General features: G+C 40.6%; 1 protein-coding gene and 1 pseudogene across 2 annotated transcripts in view; both read left to right on the top strand.

Moving 5' to 3' along the window:
- Positions 1 to 12,687, top strand: part of Sos2 (SOS Ras/Rho guanine nucleotide exchange factor 2) — a 95,141-nt gene that overhangs the window by 2,346 nt on the left and 80,108 nt on the right. The gene's annotated exons all lie outside the window — the stretch shown is intronic.
- Positions 3,194 to 3,854, top strand: LOC110307263 (chloride intracellular channel protein 4 pseudogene; annotated as a pseudogene).

Here is a 12,687-nt window from a genome sequence, read left to right as displayed (position 1 = left end):
TTTATGTGGTGTGATGTAATTTAGCTTTGTGTATTCCTTTACCATCTGTTGAACATAGCTTAGGTGCTTGACACCGTACCAGGCCCTAAGAATACAAAGGTGGATTTTCACTTTTATCTACTTGGTTCCTTTAGACAAGGATCCTTTTTGTAGCCCTGGCTGTTCCAGAACTCAGCTTCTGGTTTGGTTTTTCAAGACAGGGTTTCTCTGTGTAGCCCTGACTGTCCGGGAACTGACTCTGTAGACCATGCTGGTCTAGAACTCAACAGAGATCCTCCTGCCACTGCCTCCAGAGTACTGGGACTAAAGGGCTTCGTCACCACCACCATGCTGGTTTGGCTTATGTAAATGAGCAAAGTTGACTTTATTTTTCTGTAAGATGTATCTGCCTCCCTGTGAGTGAGTGTGTATGTGTGAGGGGGTGGTGGGCAGAGCAGTTGGCTCAGTTAGAATAGTCTACTTATACATTTTGGTGAGGTCACCAAGACATTTCAGAAAGGTAAATTCATGACTTCACTTCATTCAAAATGTAAATGAACACATGTCAGTGATTTAAACTTTATTTTTGAGAGAGGGACACATATAGCCCAGGCTAGCCTCAAAATTGTCACATAGTAGAGGGTGACCTTGAACTTCTGATCCTTCTGTCTCAACCACCCAAGATAGAGTCCTGGGCTTCCTGCACTCCACCCATTGAGTTATATATCTCTAGCCTTCAGGTTTTTATTTAATGGAAGATCTAGAAGGTGTCCAGTTCACTCATATGACCATTTAGGTATTTATAGGATACTTAATGAAGAGACAGTAAAGCTATTGGGTTAGGTATAGAATTCTAAATAAGAACATGAGTAAGCTTTGGCTATCCTTTCCACTAGATACAAATTATTGGCATTTTAACCAGCCAGAATTCTATAAATTCATCTTATAGACTTGGTAAATAAATTAGTTAATAGAACGTAATCAAAAGTTTAAACTAAGGACCACACTGAAAAGTGTCTACTATTTTGTTTTTGCTTATTTTCAAGTGTTGGGTAATTTTCTTAAATTAAATGAACACAGAGTGTGCATGTGTTTGTGTGAGTTTAGCAAAATTACTAGTGTCAACTTGAAAATGAAAGGCTTGTTCATTTCTGCAGCACTTACAGTAAAATTGGAACAATATATAAAATGAGTGAGTTTAATTTGATTTAATGGAAGTTGTTTTAAAAACTAAAACAAAACAAAATGCTGAGTGTGGTGGCACACTTTAATCCCAGGACCTGGGAGGCAGCAGCAGGCAGATCTCTTTGGATTTGAGACCAGCCTGGTCTGGTCTACATAGCAAGTTCCAGGCCAGCTAGAGTTACATAATGAGACACTGTCATAAACAAACAAACAGTGAGAGGGGGAAGAGGAGGAGGAGGAGCCCCTATGGTGGAAGGAGAAAACCAACTCCTACAAGGTGTCCTGGGAACATGGCGCGCACGCGCGCTTGCGCACACACACACACACACACAAATAAATAATTATAAGTTAAATATAGTGTTAATTTCTAGTTTTCTTTAATAAAAATATCAAGTATTCATTTTATTACGTAAAACACAGGTTCAAAAATGCATTTCTGAGAAGTAATTTTGGAAGTAGAAATGAATTTTTGTTTGCTTTTTAGTTAAAAAAGAAAAGGTTTTATTTATTTATTTATTTATTTTGGTGCTGCTGATTGGCCGGTGTGCAGGCTGAGTCTGTGCCCTACCACTGATGAGCATGCCCAGCCTTTTCTTTACCTTTAAAAAGAAAGCTTCACCTAGTGCATGCATCTAAGAATGTACAGAGTTAGAAGCAGGGTGAAGTGACACTGCTAATGGATAATATATGGATTGTTAACATTACTGCTAAATTATGTATCATCCCTAAAAGAGCCAGGAACTTTATAAATGCCTTTACCACTACTCTCTAAGAACAGTGCAGCTCTCATATTACGTGGAGCAACAGAATAGCATGCACTTGTAAATGCAGCACACTGCCTTTGTGTTTAAATGCTCTGGGACCTTTGTGCATGTGCTGTTTGATATTTTCCTGAGATAAATCAACACTTTTCATATAAAAATTTGCTTTTAGATCAGTTAATCAGGGTTTTGAGTCTCCCATGTTATTATTACTATTATTGATAGCTTTTTTTGTATGGTTTTTTTATCAGGCTAGACTTGGAAAAGAAAACTGTCTTATCGATATTTTTAAACATAACAGAGAGCTCCTGGGTATAATTTGATTTGGGTGAAATATTGACCTCCGACTCTGTGACAGTTTGATCTTAATGATGTGAGAAAATGTCTGGGTTAATTAATAGAGTATGGTAAGGTAAAAGAAGGTTAAGAAATGCATTTGTAGATTCTGAAAGCTCCAGATGTTTTGCTTCATAACACTGCTTCTTGGTGTTCATTTTAGAAGATACATTGTATCTTCTCTCTCTCTCTCTCTCAAGATTTATTTGTTTTTTATGTATATGAGTGCACTGCAGCTGCCTTCAGACACCCCAGAAGAGGGCATCAGATTCCATTACAGATGGTTGTGAGCCACCATGTGGTTGCTAGGATTTGAACTCAGGACCTCTGGAAGAGCAGTCAGTGCTCTTAACCACTGAGCCATCTCTCCAACCTGGATCTTTTCTCTCCAGAAGATTTGTAGGGTGATTTGAGAAAAGAAAGTTGGTGTCACTGATATATAATCAAGTCAAAAAGGCATCTTTGAGGAAGCTAAGTTCTGGAGATTATAGGTAACAGTGTTACTGAGTGCCTCTTATGTGTCAGCAGTAGTGTGGATATTGAAGCTCTAGGAAGGGTCCTGCTGTCATAAAGCTTGCGTTCTAAGTAACTGTGGTAGGGCAGTCTGAGAGGCAAATTAGCAAGCAGTTCTCTGAAAGATCATACGAATTAACAAAATACAGCAGAAGAGAAGACTCGCAGTGAAGGAAAAAGGTAAACAGTGGCTTGTCTTCTGAGCCAGGAGAAGGAGATCAGATGCAGATTATATGTAGATCAAGTTAAGGTTTTCACCAGAGAATAGGAAGTCCTGGAGGGTCATCATTCTTGTAGCAAGGCAATTAGATTAACCTGGACATACCTGGGTTTGGGAAAGATTACACTTGCAGGTGAAGTCCAGTAATGAGATATGCAGGAGGCGTGAGGTGATGCCAAGGTGAGGTGATGCCAAGGATGGAGGCAGGGCTGGACTGCAGCCCCAGCATTTCCAGAACCACGGCCTCTAGGCCTGCCAACCATTGCGCTGTCGATGGCCTTGAAAGGGCTGAAGGAGGAGGACAAAGAGCCCCTCATCCAGCTCTCCATCAAGGCGGGCAGATGGAGAAAGCATAGGAAACCACCCCCTTTCACAGGGGTGCTTCATGATTCTTAGGCTCAAAGGAGCCATCTTTAGTGTCACAACCACTGGATTCAAAAGGAAACCTGTGAACCTGCAGAACTTGACTCCAGGAATCCACACACCATTTATAACTTTCAACAGTGAGGTCAAAACAGATGTAAATAAGATTGAGGAGTCTCTTGAACAAGTCTTATCCAGCCTACCCCACCAAGTACTTAAATCTTTCACCAAAACCCCCAGAGTCAAACATGGCTGGAACATCTTGTCAGTTTCTCTGCTTATATCAAGACCTCAAGGCCAGAGGCCTTGATGAACCACTGGAGAGGGGGCTCCTAAAAATGCTGCAGGCACTAGAAGAGGAGCTGAGTTCCCCCCTCTCTCATGAAGTTGGTGAGAATAGCAAGGAGGACATGGAGCTTTCCATATGTAGATTTCTGGACGGCAATGAGATGATATTAGTGGACTGCCTGGCACCTGCAGCCAAGCACATTGCCTAGGTGGTGGCCAGCAAATCCCACCACTTTGATATTCTAAAGGACTGACGGCATCTGGAGATCCTGAGGAACATACGAGGGCGTTCCTCGTAGGAATGAGTTCACCGGCCCACTGTTAAGGAGGTGGGGATAGAATACGGCCATGTCACCAAGAAGACTTAGAAATTAAACTACTTTTGAGAGAGACGCCATCAGTTCCCTTAAGAAAATGCTTTCCTAACCGACTGCTCTCCCTCCTCTAAAGTAGAAGTGTATTTTGTGTGAACATGCAGTCACTCAAGACTTGGTTTAAGAATAAGCAAAGTATACTAACCTCCAGTACACACCCCTAAGCAGCAGCATTCTAAAACCCTTTATCTGGCCACCCTGCCCCTCCTCTCCTCAATTCGGAGACGTTCTGCATAAGCTCCTCCTCACATGAGAGGCAGTGTGCCCCAGCTATCACAACCACTCACTGTGTGTAGGTGGCAGAACCTGAGGTGCAGTGTTAAACATTCGAATTTTAGCCATGGCCTGCGTGCACCCCCACGCCGATGTATAACATCGTCCAAGGAATATTTGTTCATTCAGGGAGAGCTGTGATACTGAGTAAGGACTATGGGAGAACTGCTACTGTGTTGGGCGCACTGTTTCAGTTCAGTGGGTCCCAGAAGGTGGTGAAGGGTGTTGCTATCTGAGAAGACTACAGTCCGCAGAGACTGTTGGTGTTTTGATAGATACTTAATTTTGCCTAAAACATGGGTCTTTCTTATACATTGTAACATCCAATACTATCTAGAAACTGAAAGACTCGGGGCTGGGAAGGTGGGTGGGTTCTCGGTAATTGGATGTATGAGTTTTCATCCAGGCTATTCATACATTTGTAACAGAGTTACAGCCTTCGTTGTGACAGACTTTCTCTTCTCTCTTTCCCTCCCCCTCTTTTTTTTTTTTTTTTTTTTTTTCCTGTGGTGCTTGGGAATCTCGACTTTGTGCAGTTCTGACAAGGTTCTCTGTCCCTAGGGCAGTACCAAGCCCCGCCTTGCTCAGCGTAATTCTTTTTCTGAGTGGTAACGGTGTATCTTTCTGCCTTTGAGCAGCACTACAGAAGCTGACGGAAAGCTTGTAGCAGCCCAGTGACTAGAATGTAAAACCTACTACAGAAATTAACCTGGGGGATGCCTCATGACCTCATTAAACTGTCAAGTATACTTTAAAAAAAAAAAAAAAAAAGAATGAATTCAGAAACTGATGGAGAGCCTGTGGTTTTTAAATTTTTAACATGGAGCCTGTTCTGGACTTCCTAAAGCTGCTGACTAGAACAATAGAAGCCATGGGAATGGTTTGGAATTATTCCAAAGTAATAATGACCCAAACTGACCCAAGGGCTTCAGCCAGACTGCTTGAGCATTAGAAATGCACTTTAACTTAGTGCATTTAGCTCCCTGTCAGCCATGATTTAGTAACCTTTTTCTGTTATCAGTTTAATTTTAGTATGGTATATTTGGAGCAATAATATTCCATTAAAATGTTTTATGCTGAGTATCTAAAGCATTACCTGTGTAACCACTTGACGTAAATCAAATATATGTCTATTATATTAATCATGGCCTTTCTTTTAAGGGTTTTGAAGTTTGATTATATCCTACGTTAGGCTGCATACTTGACTAAGGGAGGAATTTTAATGGAACTAATGGATTTAGAATTATTTCATATAGCCATGTTAAAAAATTAACAAACAAAACTTCTTTTCATAAAAATATGTGATAATTAGTAGAAAGATTTTTGAAATGTATGATGTGCTACATGGTCCAAATTCACAAATGAATGCTTAGAGGTGGAGCAACATGTGAAAATAACATGTAGACAGTCCTAGCTGTCAAGCCTTCTTTATTCATCCATCCTCCCTCCTTCCCTCCCTCCCTCCTTCCCTCAACCCTCTCTTCCCCCTGTTTCTCTCTTTTTTTTTGGTTTTTCAAGACAGGGTTTCTCTGTGTAGACCTGGCTGTCCTGGACCTCACTTTGTAGACCAGGCTGGCCTCGAACTCAGAAATCCTCCTGCCTCTGCCTCCTGAGTGCTGGGACTAAAGGCCTGCACCACCACACCCGGCTCCTCTGTTTCTTTCTCAATAGACTGCTATGTATCCCCGGCCCATATAGAAGTCTTTATTCTCTTTATTAGATCATTTGTCACTTTGTAAATCCTAGCACACCTCTTAACAAAGCACTTTTTAATTCTTTTGCAGTTGATCCATTAGCAGTCTTTGGTGGTTGGTCTCTTTTGCCTTACATATCATTTAAAACAAAACAAAACAAACAAACAAACAAAAAACCTTTTATCTTTCAAAACTTGAAACATTCCTGGCTTGTTTTCTCTGTCTCATCTTCTCTCTGTCTCTTTCTGCCTCTCTCTTCTACAGTCTTCTGTCTTGATTTCTTTCTTAAACCTTGTGACAATTCTTAAAAACCCAATAGTGATTCTCTCCTGTGGCTTATATCAGGCTCCAATCTAATCTCTCTTGAGTTTTCACGACTCTTCCTCTTAAATTGGGAATTTCTCCAAGAAAATTTACACATTTTATGTTGATGTATAATATTTTTCATGTTAAAATCAAGTAGTTACAGAGGGTATAATTTTGTATTATAAATACTGATGGTGTTAAAGTAAAATTGTTCAGTCAGTTAAAAAAGACTCTAATGGAGGTGATGGAGAGATGGCTCACTCATTCAAAAACAAACAAAAACCCCAAACAAACAAAACATTGGTTGTTCTTGCAAAGGACCCCAGTTGACTTCTTAGCACTCACATTGTGGCTCACAGCCTTGAGTAACTCCAGTTCCAAGAGATCTGAAGCCCTCTTCTGACATCTGTGGGCACCAGGCATGCATGAGGTGCACATACATATGTGCAGGCAAAACATAAGATAAATATGTTTTTGTTTGTTTGTTTTTTTGTTTTTTCGAGACAGGGTTTCTCTGTAAAGCCCTGGCTGTCCTGGAACTCCCCTTGTAAACCAGGCTGGCCTTGAACTCAGAAATCTGCCTGCCTCTGCCTCCCAAGTGCTAGGATTAAAGGCATGTGCCAACACGCCTGGCGATAAATGTATTTTTTAAAGCCTTTTAAAGTATCCAATGGAATGTAAATGCCAAAGTAATTTGCTATGCACTGTGATTCTTTTAAAATGAAGGTGGCAAAGTAAGTCTTTAACAGTTGGAAACTTCGTGGCAGCCTTTTCTCTGTGAGCTCTGTATCCTGCGTGTACATAATTATGTTTTCATGTAATATTTTTATGTTTGAAAGACCTTGGTTGCTTCTTATACTTGTTTGTAATAGAAAAAACTATATATATTGAATTAATTTTTTCACCTATCAGCATAAAGCTCTAACATTTATTTTGAGCCAATATGGTGGTGTTTATTTGTTTCTTATTTATTTAATATGTGTTTTATCTGGTGCTCAGGGAGGTGAAGGAGGGATTAGATTCCCCAGGATTGATGCTACAGACAGTGAACCATCACGTGGGTGCTGGGAATTGAACTCTGGTCCTTTAGAAGAGCATCAGTGCTCTTAACTGCTGAGTCATTTCTCCAGTCCCTTGATGGGACATACTTGTAATTCCAGCAGTTAAAGTCTAAGGTTGGAAGATTGTCACAAATTCAAGGTCAGTGCATAGTAAGTACAAAACCAGCAAGGGCTACATATGAAGACCCTGCCTCCAATAAAATAAAATTCACTTTTCTTTTATATAGATGCTAACTTCCAAAAGTTAATATAAGTGAACAAAAGCAACTAAACCCAACCTTTGTTTGTTTGTTTGGTTTTTCCAGACAGGGTTTCTCTGTATAGCCCTGGCTGTCCTGGAACTCACTTTGTAGACCAGGCTGGCCTTGAACTCAGAAATCCACCTGCCTCTGCCTCCCGAGTGCTGGGACTAAAGGCGTGTGCCACCACGCCCGGCTTAAACCCAACCTTTTAACTTTTTAAAAATTATATGCAAAATTCTATAGCTTTTTTCTAACTATTCAGTGAATCTAATATCAAGTTGCTTTTAATCGTTAGCTACTCATTTAGGACTTTGGTTCTGTTTTAAGCAAAGATCATTTTACTTGGAAAATGTCATCGGATTTCAAGAGTCGTTGCCTTTTCATTTTCTAGCTTTTCCAGTCTTTACTAAACAGTCCATGACTATGATTACTATCCTGTCAAAGTTTTCTACTTAGAAGTTCTTTGTTTAATATATTCAAGAAAGAACAAGTCAATCAAAACTTTTAAGTGTGCCTTAGTTAAGGTAATATTTATTGATAAAATGCATTTTTTCCTACCATGCTCTTTTAAAAATAGTATTTGTTTTAGTAAGCTCAAATCAAACTTAAATTTCTGTTTTTGAGTCCAAATCAATTCACAGTGAGTACCTAACAAGAGGTACTTAAATAATCTGTTTCTAGGTAGTAGGTATCAAAGTCTTGTTCCTTAGAGTCTAGCCATTCATGATACATTTATGAATAGTCACCTCCTCTGGAGTGTAACAGTGAGACAGTGATCATCACCCGCCACATGACCCTTTTGAGACAGAGTTTTGTTGTGGCCAGTCTTTGCCTCAGCCTCCTGAATGCTGAGGGTTAGAGGTGTGCCTGCCACTGTGCCTGATCGCGTGCTGGTTCTTCTCTGTCTGTTGCCCCTTGATGATTTAGGGGGACTACCCTGAAACCAGTATAAGCACTTTATAAATATTTTGCAATTTTCTAATCAATACAGTGTATTTGTTTCATACTAAACATCATCTTTTAGCAAGAAAATGCTAAATTTGAATAAAAAAGACAAAATGAACTGGGTCGATTAACATTTACTTTAAAATTTTCTCTACGGGAGAAGATACCACATGTGAACTTAAACACTTTTACAGGCTAGGTCTTTCATTCCCATTTGTACAACTACCAAGCCAGGAATTCCTGGGGCCTGGGCTCCAGCAGTTCAGACTCCTTTCTGTTCTCATAGAGTGCTTCCCTGGATGGAACAGGCTGGAGCCTCTGTGGAACCAACCCTGTAGTTCCTTCCTCAGGTACCTTCCCTTTGGTCTTGTTTCTTTCCTGATCTTTTCCTTCTTCCATTACAGGAAGCCATCTTGACTCCTTCAGGAATTGTTAATACAGCAAGAAAGCAATTCTCTGAGCAGGGTACAAAATATGGCAAAGGCGGAGCTAGAGAGATGACTTAGTTCTCAGCACCCAGCGTGGGGCAGCTCTCAACCATCTCTTAACTCTAGCTCCAGAAATCCAGTGTCCTCTTTTAACCTTCGTAGTTTCCTCCTGCCTTCAGGTGACATACAAAAACAAACCACAAACCAAACATGAAAAAGGTGACTAACATCACTGATCAGCTGACCCCGAGTTAATCAGAGGGGAGGTCACCTTGGGTGAGCACAACCTGTGAGGAGGGTGAGAATATGAGACGGAGCAACAGGGTGGCTAGGGGTTAGCTGCATACATAGAGGACTGCTTGCTTCACTTGCACATGGCCTTGGGTTCAATGCCAGAACTACAAATAGACAAAGAGTGGTCCATGTAGTAGGTTAGTTTAGGTACTATGATGATGGATATGAGTGGTGGGTGTTTAGCCTAGAAATTACTAAATTTTGATTAAATGAAACATCTAATAATTGTAGTCGTTTGGTGTGTGTTCGGTGTTTGTGGTATAGACATGTGAATGCCAGTGCATGCATCCATGCAGAGACAGAGAAGGATGTTGGATATCCTTCTCAACCACTCTCCACCTTCTTCCCTTGAGACCCAGGGTCTCTACTGAGTGTGAGGCTTTGCTGACAGCCTCCTGGGATTCTCCCGTGGCTTTCCACATGGTTCTGGGGTTACAGGTGTATCCAGCCATATCCATCTAATCTAGGGATTAGAACTCAGGTATTCATTATTGAACAGCAAGTGTTCTTACCCACTGAAAGAGAACCCATGGTCCCAACCCAATACTTTAAAAAATGTTTTCTCTTAAATTTTTTTATTAGCTCTTTGGTGTTCATTGTAGTTTATTTACTAGTGAGATTGTGAAATTAATACAAAAATATGTAGAATTTTTGAAGAGGAAAAGACCTTTTACTTTGTCTTTTTCTAAAATACCTATAGTTTTGATTTAAGGTTTTGTTTTGTTTTGTTTAGTTTTTCCAGACAGGGTTTCTCTGTTTAGCCTTAACTGTCCTGGAAGTCACTCTGTAGACCAGGCTGGCCTTGAACTCTGAAATCCACCTGCCTCTGCCTCCCAAGTCTTTCTCACATATTTGATTACTTTATGGTAAACCCTCTCCTATTATAAAATAAAATAGAATCAGATTACTAGCCTCTACTTACTTTTATTTTAAATAAATCAGTACATTTAGAGTCAAGAAGGTACCTGATTAAGAGATAGACTTTAAGAAGAGGCTGTTAATAGACAGAGGGAATAGGACATGAGTAGAAATCCTTCTGTGGATGCTGTTATAGAGGAGCAGTTCTCCCCTCCTCTTCTACTCTTTCCCCATCTCTCCTCCCCTCACATTACAGATAATGCAATGAAACCAAATTTTTATAAAGTTCTTAATCACCCCCTCCCCCATCTCCAAATAATTTCAGTGGGATTATGAATGCTCTGGACCTATTTAGCAAGTGTTTGGAGTTCTGTATGGAAAGAACTATGGCTTTAATAGCATCGCATAGCATGGCATGAGTTACCTGTATGTTAGGAATAAAAGCGGTTTTCGACTGTCTACCCTGACCAGAAGAATGTTCCCCAAATATTACATTCTTTAACAGCTTTGTTGATTGCATAAATGATGTATAAAAAGCTGCAGATATCTAAAGTATATAGTTTGGTAAGTTCTTCTAATCTGTATATATCAGTGAAACCAGAACTTGGTGAACAAGAGTTAAGAATGATGACACAGACATACAGTCCAGCATTTAGGCTTCAAAAGCAGGAGAATTATAGTTCAAGACTAGCCTGGGCTACAAAACTAGTTCTAGACTAGCCTGGGCTAGAAGGGAGTCCTTATCAAAGAAAAAAAATAAAACAGTGTACTGTGTCTTTTAGATGCAAAATTTCCTTCTGGCTGTACTCCCCTCCCCTCCCCTCCCCTCCCCTCCCCTCCCCTCGCCGCTGCCCATCCTCAAGCAGGCCCTGATCTGCCCTCCCTGTAGACTTCATTTCTAGAGTTTTATGCTAATGGAATCTTGCGATAGATACTGCTTTTGGAGGAGTAAGTTGACTTTCTTCACTTGGTGCGGTTATTTTAAGAGTTATTCATGTTGTTGAAATGTCAATAGTTTCTTACATGTCAATGTTCAGTAGCATTCTAGTGTGCAGATGGACTATAGTACTTTTAGATTTTAAGGTCTACAAGTATTTTGTGTACAGGTTGTGAATAATTAGCAAAGAATAATTGGATCAGTTAGCTTCCAAGAAACTGCCAACAACTCAAGATGTAGTGGCCTATAATCCTGGCTGCTCAGGATGCCAAGCTAGAAAGGCCATAGATTCAAGGTCTGGTTGGGAACCAGGCCAGTCTGGGTACCTTAATGAGACTGTCTCAAAAGAAAAAATACAAAAAGTGGGGTCTTGAGTTCAATTCCCAGCACCCACATGGTGTACAACCATCTGTAATGGGATCCAATGCCCTCTTCTGGTCTGTCTGTCTTTTTTTTTTTTTTTTTTTTTTCCGAGACAGGGTTTCTATGTGTAGCCCTGGCTGTCCTGGAACTCACTTTGTAGACCAGGTTGTCCTCGAACTCAGAAATCTGCCTGCCTCTGCCTCCCAAGAGCTGGGATTAAAGGTGTGCGCCACCACGCCCGGCCTGGTGTGTCTGAGGACAGCTACATACTCATAAATGAAATAAATAAATCTTAAAAAAAAAAAAGATACAAAAAGGGCTTCTGGATACAGCTCAGTTGTAGAACACCTGCTGGGCACGCAGGAAGCCCTGGGTTCAATCCCTGATACTATTAACTGTAAGGCTGCCTTTCCCATCCCTCAAAAATCCCTGATACTATTAACTGTAAGGCTGCCTTTCCCATCCCCTCAAAAATCCCTGATACTATTAACTGTAAGGCTGCCTTTCCCATCCCTCAAAAATCCCTGATACTATTAACTGTAAGGCTGCCTTTCCCATCCCCTCAAAAATCCCTGATACTATTAACTGTAAGGCTGCCTTTCCCATCCCTCAAAAATCCCTGATACTATTAACTGTAAGGCTGCCTTTCCCATCCCCTCAAAAATCCCTGATACTATTAACTGTAAGGCTGCCTTTCCCATCCCCTCAAAAATCCTGATACTATTAACTGTAAGGCTGCCTTTCCCATCCCCTCAAAAATCCCTGATACTATTAACTGTAAGGCTGCCTTTCCCATCCCCTCAAAAATCCCTGATACTATTAACTGTAAGGCTGCCTTTCCCATCCCCTCAAAAATCCCTGATACTATTAACTGTAAGGCTGCCTTTCCCATCCCCTCAAAAATCCTGATACTATTAACTGTAAGGCTGCCTTTCCCATCCCTCAAAAATCCTGATACTATTATCTGTAAGGCTGCCTTTCCCATCCCCTCAAAAATCCTGATACTATTAACTGTAAGGCTGCCTTTCCCATCCCTCAAAAATCCCTGATACTATTAACTGTAAGGCTGCCTTTCCCATCCCTCAAAAATCCCTGATACTATTAACTGTAAGGCTGCCTTTCCCATCCCCTCAAAAATCCCTGATACTATTAACTGTAAGGCTGCCTTTCCCATCCCCTCAAAAAAACAGCAAGCAAACAAACCCCCCCCAAAAAAAAACAAAAAAAGAAAAATTTATGACTGTTTTCCAGAGTTTTACTATCCTGT

This window comes from Mus caroli, unplaced genomic scaffold (genome assembly GCF_978045245.1).
Source record: "Mus caroli unplaced genomic scaffold, Mus_caroli_1 scaffold_14, whole genome shotgun sequence".
Taxonomy (NCBI): Eukaryota; Metazoa; Chordata; class Mammalia; order Rodentia; family Muridae; genus Mus; species Mus caroli.
This window is presented reverse-complemented; position numbering and strand designations above follow the sequence as displayed.